We start from the raw sequence: 15721 nt of genomic DNA, 5'->3' as shown, positions 1-15721 counted from the left end.
CCTGGAATGCCCTTCCCTCGCCTCCTTGCCCACCTAGATCCTGCCAACCTTTAAAGGCAGCTCAGGTTTCCCTTGTCCAGGGAGGCCCCTGGGGACTGAGGTAGGAAAAGCAGCCCAAGTCCTGCCCCATAGTGGCCTGGCACTGCCCATCTGTGGCTGGTGTTCATAAGCCTCCTGCATGTGCTGCTGCTGCTGCTGCTTTTTTGAGGAGGGGCGGGGACGGAGTCTTGCTCTGTCACCAGGCTGGAGTGCATTGCAGTAGCATGATCTTGGCTCACTGCAACCTCTGCCTCCCAGGTTCAAGCAATTCTCCTGCCTCAGCCTCTCGAGTAGCTGGGACTGTAGGCACATGCCACCATGCCCAGCTAATTTTTGTATTGCTAGTAGAGACGGGGTTTCACCATGCTCGATCTCTTAACCTCGTGATCCACTCCCCTCGGCCTCCCAAAGTGCTGGGATTATAGGCACGAACAACTGTGCCCAGCCTTTTTTTTAGACAGGATCTCGCTCTCTGTTACCCAGGCTAGTGTAGAGTGGCACCATCACAGGTCACTGCAGCCTCAATCTTACTATGCCCAAGCAATTCTCCCATCTCAGCCTCCTGAGTAGCTGGGGCTGCAGGTGAGTGCCACCCCGCCCGGCTAAATTTGCTGTGCTTTGTAGAGATGGGGTTTCGCCATGTTGCCCAGGCTGGTCTTGAACTGCTGACCTCAAGTGATCCACCCGCCTTGGCCTCCCAAAGTGCAGGGATTGCAGGTGTGAGCCACTGCACTCGGCCTTGCTTCTTGAACCAGGCTACGAACTCATCACAGACTGTGGCCAAAGCCTGGCCTTATAGCTGCCCAGCATATACACTGCAGGCTCTCATTCATCCCTGTAGAAACGAGAGAAGGACTCTGGTTAGCTTTAGGCTTCTGTCTAGAAATCACTTGAGCAGCATCCAGCATTGTATTAGTTGATCTGATGCATGAGCATGGGGGTGGAATCTGAATCTGAGTCCCCTGTGAGTCCCTTCCAGGGACTGGGAGCTACGTTTCTTTTTGTTTTTGTTTTTGTTTGGGATACAGTCTCCTTCTGTCACCAGGCTGGAGTGCAGTGGCACAATCTCAGCTCACTGCAACCTCCACCTCCCGAGTTCAAGCGATTCTCCTGCCTCAGCCCCCCAAGTAGCTGGGATTACAGGCACACACCACCACACCCAGCTAATTTTTGTATTTTTGGCAGAGACAGGGTTTCACTATGTTGACCAGGTTGGGCTCGAACTCCTGGCCTTTAGTGATCCACCTACCTTGGCCACCCAAAGTGCTGGGATTACCAGCATGAGCCACCGCACCCTGCCTGGGAGCTCCCTTTCTCCTTCCTCCCAGGCTGGCCCTTGCACCTTCACCCACAGGTCCCAGCTCTGGCATCGCACAGATCTGCCCCTTCTAAGGCAGGAAGGCCTCTTGATGCCCAACATATGAATTGGGACTTCAGAATCCTCAAAGAGTAAAGTGGGCCCTCCATAACAGCACAAAGACTTCCCCTCGCCTCTGGGGCAACCAACAGTCCAGTGACTAAAATAGGACCTGCTCTTGGTCACCTGGCAATGATATTGAAGGGACTCTTCCTGCCCATCTTCCTGACTCTCTGAAAACAAGCTGTTTTACTTTTTATCATATTTTTTACCCCCAAGAGCTGCTCATGTGGATGGCTTATTTCAGGTCTCTCGGGGGAGGGAGCAATTTCTGAGGCAGGAGATTGTAGAGAGAAGAAAAGGTCTGGTCCCCAAGTCTTGAGGCCCTTAGCAGAATCCTTTCCGAGCTCAACCCAAGGCCAGCCTGCCCAGTCCCCTTTCTGTGGTTACCCAGTGAAAACCCAACTGGCCCAGTCTTCAGGGGCTTCCCTGGGCTCCCCAATAACTTAGACCCTCGAGGTCCCTAGTCCTTCAGCACAAGAAAGCCTTTACTTGAGGAGTCCCTCAGTCTGGGACCCTCAGTCCCCTGTAGCCCTTGGAGGTGGAGGGCACAGTGGGACAGGGAGAGAGAAAAGGAGGAAGACGGGGTGGAAAGGCATGAGCAAGCAGGAGTTACACCAGCACATTGCACCGTACGGCTGTTTGTTAAATCACTCTGGCAAACACTGCGAGTTTAGATGCAAACATTTGCAAGCGGCATGAGGTCACTGAAAGCCACCCAGCAGATCACTGGGCACATTAGGGAGAATATAAATTGGGCTGTTGACACAGAGACCCAGGATGGCTTAATCAAGATAAAGTTGTCTCTCTTCCTCCTAAGAGCCCCAGCAGCAATGGTCCAAGGCTGGTGTGGCAGCTCCATGGGGTCAAAGACCCAGTTCTAGGAAGGCTTGTTTCAGAGTCCTCCATCCAGCCAGCCGGAAGAGGGAAGGGGGAGAAGTTATGCTCATCCTTCTCATCCTATTGGTTAGAACTGGGTCACATGGCCTCCCTCAGCCACAAGGGAGGCTGGGAAATGTAGTCCTTTGTTCCAAGTGGCCCTGTGCCCAGCTAAAAAGAGATAAGGGGAACAAGTAGAAGGCTTTTCCGTACCTACACAAGCTCATTTTACCTAAGCTCAGGGGCCCTTCACAGATCCTTTCCATGCCCACTGCCCTGAACCAGCTCCTCCAGACCAAGGAACCTGGAGGGTAAGCTTCTGCCTCTGTACTTCCTAAGCAGGAAGGTGGCAGGGAGGAGGGGACCATTGTAGGGCAGGAATTCGTATTGCATTCCTACCCCTAGCCCAACTCCCTACTCTTCTCCTTGTCATCTCCTCTGCCCTGAGCTGGGCTTTGGGGAGCACAATTTAGGGAAATAATTTCTAACATGGGGCTTCGGAGGGTCGGCGGGGACAGGGTGGAAAGCCCGAGGTGGGGAGAAATTGGACCTCTAGGATGGTCCCTCTAGGAGGACTTACCGCTGCTAACACCCAGGGAACAGCAGCCAGTCTGAGCCATCTGGTAAAGCAGGCGGCCGAGTCTGTGCCTCTACTGAGCCCACAGTAAGCCATCCAGCGCAGGCTGCGCCAGGGTGAGTCAGCACAGGCTTTAGCCTGACCCAGAGCAGAGCAAGGGACCATGACCCATCATATGCCCTCAGAAACAGGGCTTCTGAACCGTGGTCCCTGTAGACACCGCACCCAAGGCTGCTGGAAAAGACCTGAGTTTCCTTCACCAAGAGCTCACCCCCATTCAAGCTCACCCTTTGCTGGAAACATTGCCCCAGCTACCCTCACTACGGCCCTCTGAGCCAGAGCTTGGTATTTTCAAAGAAAAGGGCCCATGCACAGATTTCCTTTCAGTGCTTCGGTGGAAACAGCATATTGTGTGGCCATGTAAATTACCTCCAATCTCTGCCTCCGGGACAGTCCCCAAGTGTGTGGAAACACTGTAGTCAGGAATCAGCCCTCCAGAGGGTATCACGTTAGCATTTTAAATATGTACTGTTATTAAAATCTACACCACAGAGTTTACCCGCATAAAGGATGTTAGCAGTCCCTTTTCATAGGAGAAGTGTAATGTGATGAAGATACATACTTGGCTAGAAAGATTTTCGGAGCTCAGCACCAGGGACCATGAGGGAAGACCTGGTGCTTCAGGACTGTGCTCAGGGGCAGGGCCCCTGGGGTCCTGGAGCCCCCACCCCCTGGATGGACAGGTACAGGTGTATGCCTTTCTTTGTACCTACCTGCTAGTGAATATCTGGACTTCTGGCAGAATTTGATCTAACACCTGCCTTCATTGCAACATTCCACCTCTGGCAAGGTTGTGGGGCAGGGGCTATTGAGCCATTGTCTGCCTCTCATTAAGGGTCCACATTTTTACCAGAAGACCCCTGTCCATCAGAGCACATGCTCAGTGTCACGTGGAAGAGCCTGGCTGGGAACCAGGTCAGATTCCCCGACCTGTGGCCCCAACCACAGTCCCACACTGCCTTTCCATGCTGCTTTGGAACCCTCTTGAAGGTCTGGGGAGTTCTGGCATCTTCACTCTAGGACCCACAAGAGCAAGGCACAATGCTGGATGCCCAGCATGGCCACTGAGGGTGACATTGCTGCGTCCATTTCTAAATGGTTGTTTCAACCCCAAAGCGGAAGTCACGTGGGCCCTCCAGCTTTGCCTGGAAGGTGGTGGTGATCTGACGATGCCTTTCAAAAAACCCACTCTGAAACGTGGCCTGTGTTTGCAGGCAGTGGTTCATTCTAACATGGGCTGCTTGATCTTACCAATCTACACTCTTCTTGCGTCTTTCAAGAGGTTTTGGCCAAGAGCAACGAATTTAACCAGCAGTTACACTCCTGAGTCCACGCTGGTCTTTATTGCTCTCTGAATTCATGTTCCTTTAACAAGCTATGAAAGTGAAAAGCACCACCTCCTCTGATCCCCCTCCCCAGCACGGCAGGCCCCATGCATGCTGAGCAAACACGGGGTTACTTGATCAGAGGGGGAAGAGGAGGGCCTTCCTCGATCCCAGGTTCCAGGCCAAGGGCGGCTTGGAGGAGGGCAGCCACACAGACTACCGTCTCTCGGGGTGCCTGCTGGGAGCTTGCACAATAGCTGCTCATCTCCCCACCTTCCCCCCTGACGCAACCCTCCATGTAGTCAGCAACCAATCTCAAGGCCCTCTGCACCTGGCCCATCACAGGTGCAAAAGTCATATGGGATGAATGAATGATTAGCCAGAATCCCTAAGCCAGTGGAGGCAGGACCCAAGTGGACATGCTGCATTGCACACATCTCCCAGGGGTCTCCAAGGGTGATTCCCAGACTTGTACCAGCAGCACAGCCCAGGAACTTGTTAGGAATGCAGATTCCCAGGCCCTGGCCCGGATGCTCCTAATCAAAAACTCGAGGGCTAGGCTAGCAAGCTGGGTTTGAAACAGCCTCCAATCCAGGTGAGACACACTCGACTTTGAGAGCCACTGGTCCAGGCCGATGGTTTTCAGACCGTTTTAAAGCAGCAGCAGCCCTCTCGAGCCCCCTCCACTAGATGAAACAGGCAGGAAAAGGGATGTCGCGGGTGCGGCAATGGGCGGGGCCTCCCCCTGCTCAACTCTTGGCCTCGCAAAAACACTCCTGGAGATTTTTCTGGTTTAATCGTATGCCCAAGGTTTTCACTTTGCACATTCTTTCTCTCTCTCTTTTTTTTTTTTCTTTAAAGATGGAGTCTCATTCTTGTCGCCCAGGCTGGAGTGCAATGGCACGGTCTCGGCTCACCCCAACCTCCACCTCCCGAGTTCAAGTGATTCTCCTGCCTCAGCCTCCCAAGTAGGTGGGATTACAGGCACCTGCTACCAAGCCCAGCTAATTTTTGTATTTTTAGCAGAGGTGGGGTTTCACTATGTTGGTGAGGCTGGTCTTGAACTCCTGACCTCAGGTGATCCACCCGCCTTGGCCTCCCAAAGTGCTGGGATTACAGGTGTGAGCCACCACACCCAGCCTACATATTCTTTCTCTTAAGGAAACTGGGCAGACAACACCCAAAGCCAGAAAAAGGGTGTCACAAGGGGAAGAAACCTAAAACGAAATGGAAAAGAATAGAAACGGACAAAGCAACAGGCCCACACAGGGAGGCGAGGACAGGTCCAGGAAGCGTGTTTAATTGGCGTGACACGGACAACATACAGCAGGAGTTGGGGAGGCTGGGGCAAACTACATGGCCCCTGTCCACCCCCAAGCTTCGCCCTGACACTGGCCCCAGAGACACACACCAGCAGGTTCAGACAGGATGGGCACCTGGAAAAGAGACTCAAAGGGGGCTGGGAAGACAAGCAGGAAAGGAAATCACCACAGCCAGAAGACACTGCCTTTAGTTTTGCAAGCATTATACCAACTTCTCTCCCAAGTGCAGGCTACCGGTGGGAGACAACCACAGTCCAAACCGCCACCCCTGGGCACCACCTCCACCTCTGCGAGGGGCTTCATTGATGACACTCACATTCGGGGGCACCAGGCCCCTGGGAGGCGGGCCCAGCAGAGACTGTTGCTCCCATCTGAGGGATGGGGAAACTGAGACCCAATGAGCAGAGGTGACTTGCACAAAGTCCTGGAGGAAGCTGGCCACTGAGTCAGGCTGGGAGTGAGGTGGGCCTCCCTGGGGCCGGGGGGCCACAGCAGACACAGGGACAATGGGGGAATGTGCAGGCTGGGGAGGGCGACTCGGGGGCCACCTCATCCTGCAGAGGGGGCAGAGCCTGAGCCTGGATGCTAAAATGCCAAGACAGAAGATGGGACCAGCTGTTTATTCAACAAAAGCCTTTTATTCATTCAAAAATTAACCATTGGGTTTATTCTGCAGATATTAAAAAAAAAGAGGGGGGGGGGCAAGGCTTCCCATCACAGTGCCCTTAAGTTAATTCACTTGCTATCCAGGGATGGCCTAGCAGAGGGGTGCCTGGGAAACACTGCCAGAAACGTGGGGGCCCGGGGCCTCTGAGGACTCACAGCCCCCTCCTCGCCTCCCAGCTCCAGCCTCCCTCCAGACCACCCATCCAGTAGGGGTGCAGCCCAGGTGTGTTGGTGGCTTACCAGCACCAGGGGGCGCCCCGCGCTTCCTTAGCTCCCTTAAAACGAAATGCTGAAACCGCGCTGGGAACAGGGTGACTTTCTGTCTGGCAGGCGAGCAATGGAGGCTTTCTCCGGAGAGAGGCTGACTCTCCAGGAAAGGATCCCAGGTATCACGACCATTCCCCCAACCCCCTCCCAAAAGAGACGAAGTTCCTGAAACCCCAGGTGCATTTATCTAGGAAATGGGCTGTCAAACTGAAAAGCATTTCAGGGGCAGAGATGTCAGTACAAAGGGTGACACGCACGCTTGCCTTGATGTTATTTTAAACGAGGCCTGCTTAGATAATGGAAAATCGGAATATTCTCCCAAGCCACCGTCAACACAAAGTGAGGCGCAGACGCTACGAGGAAGAAGCCAGGCCATGGCTGACTGGCCGCCTGGGGCTGGCGCCTGCCCTGGCCCCCCCAGAGTGAGGCTCTGCAGAGGGAGGACGAGCTGGCCTCCGCATCAGAGCATCTGAAGGGAGCTGCAACAGGTGGAAACACCACTGTGGAGAGGTGCACGGGCTGCTCGGCAGGCACCTGGCTGAGGATGCTGCGGCATTGCTGCAGCCAGAGGCGTGGGAAGAGGGAGGGCAGAGATCCATCCCTGCCAAGGAACCTCCAGTGAAAATGGCCAGTGTCCGGCACCCCGTCGGGGCCGGGAAGAAGGGTAGCCCTCCCAGCAGCTTGGGGCTGGCTTGGGGCATGGGCCCACGGGCACACTGGGCTGCGGTCGGCCAGGATGCCATCTGCTAAGGCCAACCCACACCTGTGGCTCCAAACCAAAAGGCCAAAGGGCAGGATGGTGGAGGAAGGCCGGGCACACCGAAGGGGTCCACGTGCTGACCCCCAGACACCCTCAGCCACAGGCCCGGCTGTACAGCAGTATCAGTCCCACTGGACCAGAGGGGCAAATGGAGGCTCAGACAGAGGCCAAAGAAAAGTAATTCAACCTGGGAAAGACCCTCATCCTCTCAACCCCAGCCGCCATGTTCATCCCCTGTCCCGACCCCAGGTCAGAGCCCAGCTGAGAAACTTCAGCAATTGGAGCCGAGTCCCAGCTAGCCTGGGCCGGCGGCTGAGCAGGGAGCTGCCTGGGAGGGGCCTCAGAGTCCACCCTTCAAAGCGGCCTGTGAAGGTGGAACCACTGACTGCATCCCTGCAGGATCTTGGTGAGGGGGTGGGGTGGGTTATAATGGGGCCAGCATACAGCCCCCATTGGGGCTGCCAATGCCTCAGGGGTGACTGCTGGGGTTGGCTGACTGCTCCGGCCACCAGGAACAGCCACACAGCCCCACATGGCAAAGGCGCTCCAGTGGAGATCCTGTATCTGGAGGGCTGCTTGCTGAGGGTGGGAACCGAGGGTCAAAGTGTCCCCTGTAAAACATGGATGATAGGTTGTTGCCTTTGCAAAGCAGCAGCAAGAATTCCAGGCTTGGCCCTGACCGTCTGCAAAGCGGCTTCTCACCTCAGAAGCCTTCCCTGGCTAAGGAATCGCTCTGGGCCCCAAAGGGAGCTCAAGGGTCTGCGGGGGACCAGGAAATGCAGGAAGGGACAAAGTGTGCCACGTGACACATTCATCTGCTGGAACAGACCCCACACACAAGCAACTGCTCTGTCTGAAGATGGGGCCAAGAGACGCCACGGGGGCTGTGCTGTGGCTGACCCCTGAGCCTGCTGGGGTCAGGCAAACTCAGCCACAGGCCACAGAATCACCAAGCACAGGAAACGGAACCCCAAGCCTAGAACTACACAATGTCAGCATGGGAAAGGGCCTTCAAGACCAAGCGGCCCAGGCCGCCTCGCTCTGCAGATGGGGCACCTGAGACCCAGAGCACGCAGGAGGCTTACACAATCGCAGAGTGAGGGCCAGACCTCGGGCTAACACCTCTGGTCCAGGGTGGCTTCACGTTCCTGGTGATGGCTCTAGGGCCACCCCTGCCTCACTGGCAGGCAGAGCTGGAAGCCTCCGTGAAGATGTGGGAGCCACAGCCCCAGGGGTAGGGGCTACCTCGATGGGACTGCCTGGGACTCTTCTCCTTCCCTCCCTCCCAGCCTTTGAGCCAACAGAGGGCCAGGGAAGGACGCCATGCAGTTTACCGGGAAAAGCAGACAGGAAGGTGGGAAGGCAGAGCGGCAGAGGGTCATGAACTATCTTCAAATCCCCTCCCAGCCCAAGAAGGCGGAGGTCCCCTTTATTTCTCCTAACTTCCTTCGAAGACCACGACCCCCGACGCTGCCCGGGTCTCATGCCCGCTCTTCTGCCTCCCAGCCTTCGGTGCTGCTTTCCATGCTGCGGCAAACACCAAAGCAAGGGCTGAGAAACTGAAGAGGTCCCCTGTTCATCCTCACAAAAAAATGTTCCGGACTCAGAGGAGAACAAGGATGAGGGGTCGGAGGCAGCAGGGAAAAGGGGTTTGGCAGGAGGCATCGGGCTGGAGGGAACAGTGCATTAGCCATTTAGGAATTTCCACCTCTTCCCCTCTCCAAAAAATCAAGCACAGTATCTGAAAAAAAAAAAAAAAAAAAAAAAAAAAAAAGGACTTTTTTTTGGCTTCTTGGCCGCTGCAGGCCACCATCCTCCCAAGTCAGTGTGGGCAGGTGGGTCAGGGCGTGCACATGTAAACGGTGGCCCCCAGCCCTGGGAGCTGAGGACACACGAGGCAGCAGCAACAGTTAACAACCAATAAATAAAAGATATCAATTATATATGTATATAAAAAAAAAAAAAAAAAACCTCACTTTCCCCACAAAAAGCACAATACTGTTGTCACAAAAAAACCATCATCCTCATAATGAATCATCCTAGCCACGCAGGTGGTGCTGCTAAAAGATGGGACGACAAAGAACGTGGACCAGGCAGAACCCCCCAACACCCCCGGCCCGCCCACAGCCTCTCTGGCTGCCGAGGGGCGAGGGACAGGGGCCAGGCAGAGTTCTCCGAGGTCCCCAGGCCTTCTCCCCATCTGTCAGTCTGTGTCTTCTAGGATAGAAGGTAGTTGCTTTTTTTTTCCTTTTAAAATGTCTGTTCGAAATAAAAAACAAAAGCACACGCGCAAGAGAGCGGGAGGAACGGAGACGCAGCCGGCCAGGCAGCCGAGTCCTTGGTTTTGCAGAGGGCTGTAGCCTTTTCCATTTCGCGTTGCCGTTTTCCGGACAAGCAGAGGTTGTTGGCGATTGGAGCCGGTGGCTTCAGGCGGCGGGTGGGTGCGGGGCAGGGGAGAGGAGCGCCGGGGCCTCCCGGGTCAAGGGCAGCCGGCTGTGTGTGGATGCGGAAGAAGGCTGGGTGGGCACACGGGGGTGGTGTTGGGGCTGAGGCGGCCTCATGGCACAGGAGGAGGTGAGTGGTTCCCAGGCATCTGGAAGACACAAAGAGGCGAGATGGGGTAAGATCCGGCTGCAGGGGATGGGGCTGAGGTCCAGCCACAGAGGACTGGCACACAGGGCTGGTGGGAAGGGCGATAGAAGGCAAGCTGGCCCTCATGTCGGAAGTCCTAAAAATGTGCATAACCTCTGAGGCACCCATTGGGTTCTGCATATGTATCCTTAATTAAATGTTCACCACAGCATCATCTGTAATAGCAGAAAGCAAAAACCAAAATGGAGGCAGAGAAAATAATCTAGGTGTCCCACATCAGGGGAGTGGTGGAATACATCGGGACACACCCACAGAATAAAACTATTTACAACGATTAAAAACAATGCATAGAATGGCCGAAAGCACATGAAACGTGTTCAATATCCCAAGTCATTAGGGAAACACACATCCAAACACCAGGGAGGGCCAGGAGTGGTGGCTTGAACCTGTAAACCCAGCACTTTGGGAGGCTGAGGCAGGAGGATCACTTGAGGCCAGGAATTCAAGACCAGCCTGGCCAACACAGTGAAACCTGGTCTCTACCAAAAATGCAAACCTCAGCCAGGCATGGTGGCACACACCTGTAATTCCAGCTTCTCAGGAGACTCGGGCAGGAGAATCACTTGAACCCGGGAGGCGGAGGTTGCAGTGAGCCAAGATTGCATCACTGCACTCCAGCCTGGACAACAGAGTGAGACCCTGTCTCAAAAAACAAAAAGCAAAAAAAAAAGAAAGAAAGAAAAACACAGTGAGGCAACCACTTCATACCCACTAGGATGGGTATCTCTTTTTTTTAATGGAAAATAAGAAGCGTTAGGCCAGGCGCTGTGGCTCACGCCTATAATCCCAGCACTTCGGGAGGCCAAGGCAGGTGGGTCATGAGGTCAAGAGATCGAGACCATCCTGGTCAACATGGTGAAACCCCCGTCTCTACTAAAAATAAAAAATAAGCTGGGCATGGTGGCGCGTGCCTGTAATCCCAGCTACTCGGGAGGCTGAGGCAGGAGAATTGCCTGAACCCAGGAGGCAGAAGTTGCAGTGAGCCGAGATCGGGCCATTGCACTCCAGCCTGGGTAACAAAAAAAAAAAAAAAACTCAGGAAAAAAAAAAAAAAAGTGTTGGCAAGGATGTGGGGAGTCTGGAAGCTTTGTCCACTGCTGCTGGGAATGCAAGATGGTGTCACTACTTTGGAGATCAGTTTACTGGTTCCTCAAAAAGTTAAGCAGACAGTTAACCATATGACCCAGCAACTCCACTCCTAGGTATATATCCAAAGGACCAAAGATCAATACTCAGGCCAGGTGTGATGGCCCACGCCTGTAATCCCAAGACTTTGGGAGGCCAAGGTGGGTGGATCACCTGAGGTCAGGAGTTCGAGACTACCCTGGCCAACATGGTGAAAACCTGTCTCTACTAAAAATACAAAAGTTAGCCAAGTGTGGTGGCACGTGGCTGTAGTCCCAGCTACTCAGGAGGCTGAGGCAGGAGAATCACGTGAACCCAGGAGGCGGAAGTTGCAGTGAGCCGAGATTACACCGTGTACTCCAGCCTGGGCAACAAGAGCCAAGACTCCGTCTCAAAAAGATAAAAATAAAGAAGAAAATTTAAAAGGTTTTTTTTGAGACGAGGTCCCACTTTATCACGTAGGCTAGAGTGCAGTGGTGCAATCACAGCTCACTGCAGCCTCAACCTCCCTGGTTCAAGCAATCCTCCTGCCCAAGTAAATGGGACTACAGGCACATGTCACCACACCCAGCTAATTTTTGTATTTTTGGTAGAGATGGGGTTTCACCATGTTAGCCAGGCTGGTCTTGACTCTTGGGCTCACGTGATCCACACACCTCGGCCTCCCTAAGTGCTGGGATTACAGGCGTGAGCAACGGCACATGGCCTAAATAAATTTAAGAGACCCATCAACCAATTGCAATGGGTAGACTGTATTCAGATTCTGATTTCAGTAAACAAAGTAAAAAAAAAAAAAAAATGGTGAGGTAACAGAAAACAGAATAGCAACTAGAGATCAGACGGTATTAAGGAATTATTGATTTTTTGGCTTTATGAAATTTTTTAAAGAATCTTTATCTTTTAGAAATACATTTTGAAATGGATTAAGTATGATGATGTCTTGAATTTGCTTCAAAATAACCAAGAGTGGGGGTGGGAGGGGGAGGGCATAGATGGCACAAGATTGGCGGGGAACTGGGGACTCGGAAGCTGAGTGATGGGTACATAGCATTATACTTGATTTTTTTTTAAAGTGACAGAGTCTCACACTGTCACCTAGGCTGGAGTATAGTGGTACAATCCTAGTTTACTGAAGCCTTGAACTCCTGGGCTCAAGTGATACTCCTGCCTCAGCTTCCTGAGTAGCTGGGACGACAGGCATGTGCCACCACACCTGGCTAATTTTTGTATTTTTTGTAGAGATGGGGGTCTCTCTATGTTCCCTAGGCTGGTCTCAAACTCCTGGCCTAAAGCAATCCTCCCACTTCAGCCTCCCAAATCACTGGGATTATACGTGTGACTGACCACACCCAGCCGGCCAGCATTATACTATTCTCTCTACCACTGTGTATGAATGCTTCCATAACAGATCATTTGTTGTTGCTGTTGTTATTGAGACAGAGTCTTGCTCTGTCACCCAGGCTGGAGTGCAGTGACATGATCTCTGCTCACTGCGACCTCCACCTGCCTCCCAAATGGCTGGGATTATAGATGCCCACCACCACACTTGGTTTATTTTTGTATTTTTTGTAGAGACGGGGTTTCACCATGTTGCCCAGGCTGGTCCCGAACTCCCAACCTCCAGTGATCCACCCATCTTGGCCTCCCAAAGTGCTGGAGTTACAGGCATGAGCCACCATGCCTGGCCCATAATAGGTAATTTGTTAATCTCTTCCCCAAATTTCCAACACCGTGGAACTGGTTAAATTATGGCCCAGCCACATGATGGAGCACTATGCAGCTATGAAAAATGATGGTCTCAACATTTAATGATGTGGAAAATAAGCCTCCTCTCAGTTTCTGAATAAGCCAATGACTTACATAATAACTGCAAGTGATCTAGGAATTATGAGCTATCAGGAACTTGAGGAGGCAAATAAATCATTAAAATAATAGAACACAAATTAGATATAATTACTACAGCGTAGGCACAAAGAACAGCCCTACAGGAGAAGGAAGGCCATTTCCTAGCAGAGCTAATAGAAAGGGCAAGGCCCACTCCTGTGATCCCAGCACGTCGAGAGGCTGAGGTGGGCAGATCACGAGGTCAGGAGTTTGAGACCAGCCTGGCCAACATGGTGAAACCCCATCTCTACTAAAAATACAAACATTAGTCAGTCATGGTGGTGAGCGCCTGTAATCCCAGGTACTTGGGAGGCTGAGGCAGAAGAATTGTTTGAACCCAGGCGGCGGAGGTTGCAGTGAGCTAAGATCGCACCATTGCACTCCAGCCTGGGAAACTCCGTCTCAGAAAAGAAAATATACATATATTAACAATGGTGAGAGTTTCTTTATAAATTGGTTTTAGTTATATACTTCTGTGTGACTCCGTTTACTGAGCACTACATTTTGTAAGTGCTCAATTCTTTTTAAATCACTCTGGACACTAAAATGCTCACTGTGTTTATATCTGGGTCATGCATAAGGGGTTTTTTTAAAATAAACTTTTTAACTGAGGATTTCTCATTAAACACATTTTCTGACATCTCTTCAATAAAAAACAGTTTCTTGTAAAAAATAAAATAATAATTCAAAACACTGTAAAGCTTCAAAACACTGGCCAGGCACAGTGGCTCACACCTGTAGTTCCACCACTTTGGGAGGCTGAAGTGGGCAGATCACCTAAGGTCAGGAGTTTGAGACCAGCCTGGCCAACATGGCGAAATCCCATCTTTACTAGAAATACAAAAATTAGCCAGGTGTGGTGGCAGGTGCCTGTATTCCCAGCTACTCAGGAGGCTGAGGCAAGAGAATTGCTTGAACCTGGGAGGCGGAGGTTGCAGTGAGCTGAGATCGCGCCACTGCACTCCAGCCTGGGTGACAGAGTGAGACTCTGTGTTGAAAAAAAGAAACAAAAAACAGTGTAGGCCTCCTAAACAAAATACCAACAAACCAAATTTTATGATACATGAAAAAGATAACACACCATGGCAAAGTGGAGTTTATTCTAAGAATGCAAGGTGACTTAGCATTCAAAAACCAACCTATAGCCGGGCACAGTGGCTCACACCTGTAATCTCAGCACTTTGGGAGGCCGAGGTAGGAGGATCACTTGAGGTCAAGAGTCTGAGACCAGCCTGGACAACATTAGTGAGACTCTACACTATAAAAAAATATTTTTTTAGTTAGCCAGGTATGGTGGCACATGCCTGTAGTCCCAGCTACTTGGGAGGCTGAGGGCTGAGGGCTTGTTTGAGCCTGGGAGGTCGAGGCTGCAGTGAGCCATGACCTGGTGGCTGGGTGACGAGTAAGACCTGTTCGCAGAAAAAAAAAGAAATAAAGAAAACGAGAAAGTGATGAACGTCACTTCCAAGACTGTGCTATAAAAGACAGTGGAGCACTTTGGGAGGCTGAAGTGGGCAGCTCATGAGGTCAGGAGTTCGAGAGACCAGCCTGACCAACATGGTGAAACCCTGACTCTACTAAAAGTATAAAAATTAGCCCAGCTACGCAGGAGGTGGTCCCAGCTACGCAGGAGGCTGAGGCAGGAGAATTGGTTGAAACTGGGAGACGGAGGTTGCAGTGAGCTGAGATCATGCCATTGCGTTCCAGCCTGGGCAACAGAGTGAGGCTCTGTCTCAAAAAAAAAAAAAAAAAAAAAAAAAGACAGTGGCTTTCATCCTGGCTCTCCTTCTCTCCCTCCCCTCCCTCCCTCTTGGAAAGCTCTGAGGGACACCGGCAGCCATGTTTTGAGGCAGCCCAGCACAGGTGTCTACATGGCAAGGGAACGAGGCTGCCAAACCATATGAGTGAGCTTGGAAGCAGGCTGCCATCAGCCAAACCTTCAGATGAGACCACAGCCCTGGCTAATGGCTGACTATCCCAATTTTCCCGGGACTGAAGGTGTTTCCTAGAACATGGAACTTGCACTGCTAAAGCCAGGACAGACCCAGGCAAACCCTACTGACAGGAGAACTGCATACTCCTGAGAGTCCTTGAGCCAGAGGCACCCAGCTTAACTGTGCCAAATTCCTAATGTTTGTTCTTAAGCTACTGTTTGTGGTAATGTAATATGTAGCAATGGATAACTAACCTAGGATGTCACAAATGAGCACATTAAAATGGATGATACACTTAACAACAAGGCGCTCAATGTCACTGCTCATCAGACAAATGCAAAGTCAACTTAGAAGGAGTTATCACTCCATACTCACAAAAATGGCTAAAATTTGAAAAGACAGAAAATGCCCAATGTTGGCAAGGATGTGGAGCAACTTGAACCCCCATACACTACTAGTGGGATTACAGGACAGCACAACCTCTTTGGAAAACTGTTTACTAGTAACTACCAAAGCTAAATATTATACACATCCTACACCCCAGCAATTTCACCCTGACATATATACCAACAGCAGGCATCCAGTGGCTCACCAGGACACGGACAAGCACGTTGATAGCTTGACAAGATCTTGGGCGTTATTCATGCCCAGTCCCCCAGACAACATTGAATACTCCACAGAGAAGAGGTAGGAAAAGAGGAGAGAGGGGAGGAGAAGGAAAGAAGGGAGACTGCTCTCTACCAGCAACAGGAGCCTCTGCTGGGCACGCTATCATTCTACACTTACAACAAATCCAACTGGACAGCACACACAC

The 15721-nt window shown here is 52.0% G+C and overlaps 1 protein-coding gene across 2 annotated transcripts in view; it reads right to left on the bottom strand.

Moving 5' to 3' along the window:
- Positions 1–9074: 9074 nt before the first annotated feature.
- NCS1 (neuronal calcium sensor 1) overlaps positions 9075–15721 on the bottom strand; it is a 62690-nt gene continuing 56043 nt past the window's right edge. For both annotated transcript variants that reach the window (XM_032257600.1, XM_032257599.1), the window contains exon 8: positions 9075–9905. The gene's annotated coding sequence lies outside the window, so the exon portion shown is untranslated. The remainder of the gene's footprint in view (positions 9906–15721) is intronic.

Source organism: Sapajus apella, unplaced genomic scaffold (genome assembly GCF_009761245.1).
Source record: "Sapajus apella isolate SASKATOON/1434 unplaced genomic scaffold, GSC_monkey_1.0 scaffold97, whole genome shotgun sequence".
Taxonomy (NCBI): Eukaryota; Metazoa; Chordata; class Mammalia; order Primates; family Cebidae; genus Sapajus; species Sapajus apella.
The sequence above is the reverse complement of the archived record's forward strand: the minus strand, read 5'-3'. Positions and strand labels throughout refer to the sequence as shown.